We start from the raw sequence: 5,654 nt of genomic DNA, 5'->3' as shown, positions 1-5,654 counted from the left end.
GAGTAGTTCTGCTCCTGTGTGGGAAAAACCGACACAAACACATGTTCATGTATTCCTCTACTGTTATCAATTATCTTGGTTATCCAATGTCTCTTGTACCAGTATCTCCACATTGCATCATGCCATATATATTGTTTAACCATGCAACACGGTCAACCTTCATGAAAGGAACTAGTGGAACCCTCAACAAAAGGAAAAATTCAAGCAACAAAAGGGGAAAAAGGAAAGTAAAATATTACAGCAGCCACCATCATGTACTATTTTTTAGGGTTAATTGCACATAGACCCCTTGAATCACTGTCTTGAAATTACTAGCACTGTAGTTTCATTGTTGCAGATAGATCCCGTGGTTAAATATATATTTTGGCTATTTTACCCTCATATGGACTTACTAATTTCACCCATGGGCAAGATCTGCAAAATTTTCACGTGTAGACGGGGCAAAAAAATTTAACCCAGGGGTTGTATCTGCAACAATGAAATTACATGGATAGTAAGTTCAAGACAATGACACCAACAAGGGGCATATCTGCAATTAACCTTATCCTGTATGAACTACCGGAATTCTAGAGCTACAAATGTGATCAAAAGGAAATTTGTTATTTATTTTATTTTCTTTTGTCCCTCACAGCCAAGTTCTTCGCTGGATAGACATCCATTTATTAGGTTCTCCTGTCATCGTTTGAAGTTGATGGCTTGAGGTTCAGTTTCAACTATAACACTTATCTTGCAGTAATTATCTTGCTTTTTTGAAGCATCATCAAAATATTCTTGCAACCTAAATTGAAATGCTTTTCAAATGATGCTACTATTAGCATGGTACATTCTCTGCATTAGCTTAGGTCTGGTGTACTTATAGTTGTGTTGGCTTCACCTTATCTGAGAATTGTATGATTTCACTAGAAAGCCTGATTGTAAGTTTGGCTGTTCTCTGCTGCAGTAGCTAATGAGGGAGTTTGTTTAATTTGTAGGACGGTGGAAGCAATATAAGATGCATATAACATCACATGACTTCATATTAGTCTTTTTTTGCATTCAGTCATCCTACGGATATTCGAGCTTTATAACTTGTTGCACCAAAATGTCATTTTACATTCCTCATAGTAATTTGACATACATTTGAGGGCTTCCTTAATGCTTGCTGGGATTGAATTTTGACTGATGATTTGAAAGGAGCATGCTCAAATATAGAATTTCTGTGAAGAATGCGCTAATGTTGTATTATATTGTGAATGGGGCTGGATGTGATTGCACATTGGTGGTGAGCTGTAAGTTCCTTGATTTTTCTGAAAAAAAAAAAGATTTGTCAGACAGAAGATCCTCATTTTGGAGTCCCATTTTAGGTAGTTCAGGTGGTTTTGTTCTGGATTTTTCAGATTTTTATCTTCATATGATGAAAACATCAAAGACATAAATATGAAGAGGGGCAGCTTGTTTCTTCAATTTGATGTTATAAGGTGCTGCGTGTATTGAATGTGGATGGTTCTGCAGCGCAGCAAATTGCAAACAGCGCAGAAGTTAAGCTTTAATAACGTCATGTGCAATCTGGTTCTTTTGCTTTATATTCTGCTTAAGAATGCAAATTTCTCAGCAAAATTTTATCTTATTTCACGTGACCCTTTTGGATTTAGGAGCTCGAATTTACAACATGGTTTGGGTTACAAATTGGATGATACGCGAAACATGCAGCCGGATATTTATGTGCTTCCCTTTATTTTTGGGGAAGAGGAGCCGCGTGTAAAATATTGAGATCTTAGATGAAGTCACTCTACTCTTTTCATCGCCAACTTCAAATGCATGTAGTTTTTGTATTTTCATCTGTTTTTGTAACTGTAAGCATGTGCAGTTGGTCCTTGGTGGTTTTAATTATGTGCGTTTTGTTTTGTAAAAGCGAATTTTGGTTGTACTAGTTAAATTTTATCTGCAAACTGCAGTTTTTGCCCAAGGAAACTGTGCCAAGGAGGTGATTTCAAATGCTTCGATACGTTTGAAACAGAGTTTTTTGTATTTGGATATGAGAATAGGTTGTGGGTAACTCCTCATGCTGTTCATTTGTGTAGTAGTAGTGGTCTTCTCAAATATAATTCAATGTTTTAGCAAAAAGAGAAGAGACTGCAGCTTCTCTGCTCACAAGATTTTTAATTTGAGTGTAATTAGAAGAGACCGCGGTTTCTCTTATCATAAGTTTTTTTAGGGAACTTAGCATAACATTATCGCCTGGCAAATAGTTTGTAGATCAAATCTGCAACCCTTACGAATTAAATGTTGAAATAGGTTCATTAAGAAAATACTGAAGCTTTGCTGCTAAAATTGAGCATCTTCCGTGTGGTTTAAGACGCCAGTCTGATTACTGCAAGAGGTAATTCATAAAAATAAACTTAGATTGCCGGAACTTCTTTGTTTACGTGAACCTGTTCTCGCGTGCATGATATCAGCTGCACTTTTTTGTTTCTTGAATTAGAGGTAGTTTTGTCCTTCTAATTTTCATTTAACGGACTCTTTAATGGAGAGTTTAAAAAGGACTAAGTGTACATCTAATAATGGGTTTAATGACAAAATTGAGAAAAACAGAAAGTGGAAGAACCAGTTCAAGTATGAAGCCCTAGCATAGAGACCGAGTTGGTCTTTTAGTCAATTGAGAAAAGATTAAAGTACCGGACCGATTTAAGTATGAAGATTTATTATAAGGAAAGAACAGGAACCAATTGGAGTACGAAGCCCTATGAAGATTTATTACAATGAAAGAACAGGAACCAATTGGAGTATGAAGCCCTAGTACGGAAACCAAATTGGCATTTAGCTAGAAAAGTGATTATAAACTTGGAAAGCATTTATAAATAAAAAAAATTGGGGATTAAACTAAAACTGCGTACACCATCCTAACTCAGACCGACTGTGATAAACAAATCAAGCGGTGTAGCTTAAGTGCTTTATATGTTGCAAGCACAAAGCGCATCTTAATTCATCTCTTTAAAAGTTGATTTCTTTTCATCTAAAGTAGAAACTCAAAACGAGGTCACAACAAGTCACAAAGTGCTCTTCAACTGTTCGATAAAAAGCCCATACAAGAACTCTCAAAAGTAGGTCCAAGATATTTACACTTGCAAGAGATATGGTTAATTTGTTGTCCCTCCTAAATTTTGAATAATGAAATTAAGAATAAAAAAATTACCAACAAGCACACGGTGGAATATCAGTGCAAATGAAACCTTGTCATCAGTATGGAAAATTATAAAGCTAAAGGATTCCAACAAAGATAATTATTTGTTAACAAGTCTTAATGCACCAACAAACTTTTTGTTTTCTTATTCACATTGCTATTTCTGCATGTACTTGATAATCACCGTCTCCATTTCACCGCAGAATTGAGGGTACATATAAATCCCCATTTCTTGATTAATGAAAGAGAATTAGGGAGTATCTACCGTACTCAGACAAATTTTCCAAACAATCATATTTGGACTTTTAATTACACAAAACCTCCGGTTTCCAACTTAATTAGAAAAACCGACCTGGTTTCAGCCCTGTCGCTGAAACCAGGTCGGTTTTTGAATTTTTTTTTTTTACGAAACTTCACGGGAGTTGAACTCCCGTGAAGTTTAGCATAGTTTTAAACTTCACGGGTGTTCAACTCCCGTGAAGCTTAATTTTTTCAAAAATCTTCACGGGAGTTAAAATCCCGTGAAGATTTACACTAACAACATACTTCACGGGAGTTCACCTCCCGTGAAGTCTGTCACAGGATTAAAAACTCCACAGGAGTTCAATGAACTCCCGTGAAGTTACAGGGCAATTTTCCCAGAGAATCGCTCTTTGGGAAATTTAGACTGCAACTTCACGAGAGTTGAACTCCCGTGAAGCTGCAGGTTTTACAAAACATGCACAGGCTGCTGTGCTGTGCATGTTTTATATACATCTACCTATTTAACTCATATATACAGCTATTTACCTATTAACAACAATTACTACAATATATATATGATTTAAACACGCACGAATCAAACAATACTAAAAAAGATCAAATATCAAGCTATAATTGATCCACAAAAGTATAGTATTTAAAAATTCACACAAGTTACAAATTTTAACAAAATAAGTTCAAATACAACCCAATATAGCTTCTCTCCTTCCTCTCCCTCTCTTCCCCCTCCCCCTCGCTCTTCCCCGCTCCCCGCGTTCCTGCCGATGAGTCTTGACTATTTTGAGTATCCGGTTGTGTATGAGGCTAAGAAGTGCCGGCTCCATTAGCATGCGAAGTGCCGGCTCCATCGGCATGCAAAGTGCCAGCGTCATCGTCACGTGACCGTCGACGTCGAGTGTACGCCTGCCTAAATGATCGAGACCTGTCCTCACGGCCTGTGAACTCGTCGACGTGAGTCTTATGAAACACCTGCGCTATGATCTTCTTGATCCTGCTGAGGAGTCCTAACGCCACCTGATCCTGAATCTCAGGCACGGTCGCATCAATATCAGCCTCAATGCTATCAAAAGCACGGACCTGTAAGGTAAACAATTTATTAACTACCAACTCAAGAAAAAATGTTATAATTTAGCTTAGAAACTTACGTAATCTCTCTCGTTCATCCCACTATGGATGTAACTGTCTGTCGGTGGGCGTGACATGTGTCCAGCTGATGGTTGTGGGTCACGCGTGATCCATCTACGTGTGATACCTTAATACCAACGCATATACACGGTATAGTCAACAGCTGTGGGCCTCGTATCCTGGATGAAATCTCACCTGTGAGCCCACTTGTCTATGTAGGCCGCACGGAATATGACCCAGTCCGTATGGTGCAAAGTAGGTCGTCGCCGACGATCGATCTGCCCGACAGGATCTGGCACATGCTGCGAGAGCGTAAACTGTCGTAACACACGATCAGGGACATGCATCTCCACGATCTTCCAACAAATCAATGGAACTCTGGCTCTCCACAAGTCGGGAGTATCTCCACAGATGGGTGCAAGAGAATGCATATTGAGCTCCGACGGTGTATAGGATCTCCACTTGCACTGAAATAAAATAAAACATTTATCAGTATCAACAACAAAAATATAATATTTATAACGACTTATATTTACCTGTTCATGTTGGAGGCCATCAAGCTCATTTCGATAAAACTCACGATGGCGCGTCGCTGATCGGTACCTAGCGTACCGCACGTTATACCTATATGCAGAATAGAGAATATATAAGTATAAATTCAGTACGAATAAAATTTGTGTACAATTATACCTGTACGCCAAAGGAAACTACCCCTGTAGGTCACGGTGCATAAGTAAAGTAAGGCGTCCAATATGAATACGCTCCCATGACCAAATCTGTATCAATGTGCAGCATCCATTGAATTCTTTATTCTACATCAGGGATACTCTACCCAGTTCTCGATACAAGTATGCCAGCACCGCATTGTACCACGATAGTGCGCCACATACGACAAAATCCTCTAGCAATGGCAGTCATTGTGCATGTACAAGAGTCTTGCTCGCATCAGGAAAAAGCACGCACCCTATAATGTGCAATATGTACGCACGAGCATAGAACTGAAGCGTCTCCATACTGGCATCCTCTGGTATGTCGCCCTGAAATGTCTGACGAAGCCACGATAGCTTCATCGCACCACTCCTCAAGTCGGGAACCTGTCCAAGAAGCC

At 38.8% G+C, this 5,654-nt stretch overlaps 1 long non-coding RNA gene across 1 annotated transcript; it reads right to left on the bottom strand.

Moving 5' to 3' along the window:
- LOC109849134 lies at positions 4,002–5,631 on the bottom strand. The gene is made up of 4 exons (XR_002249001.1): positions 5,237–5,631; positions 5,083–5,170; positions 4,567–5,013; positions 4,002–4,498 (listed from the first exon to the last, which is right to left on the bottom strand). It is a non-coding gene; the product is annotated as an uncharacterized LOC109849134 (long non-coding RNA).

This window comes from Asparagus officinalis, chromosome 7, assembly GCF_001876935.1.
Source record: "Asparagus officinalis chromosome 7, Aspof.V1, whole genome shotgun sequence".
Lineage (NCBI taxonomy): Eukaryota > Viridiplantae > Streptophyta > Magnoliopsida > Asparagales > Asparagaceae > Asparagus > Asparagus officinalis.
This window is presented reverse-complemented; position numbering and strand designations above follow the sequence as displayed.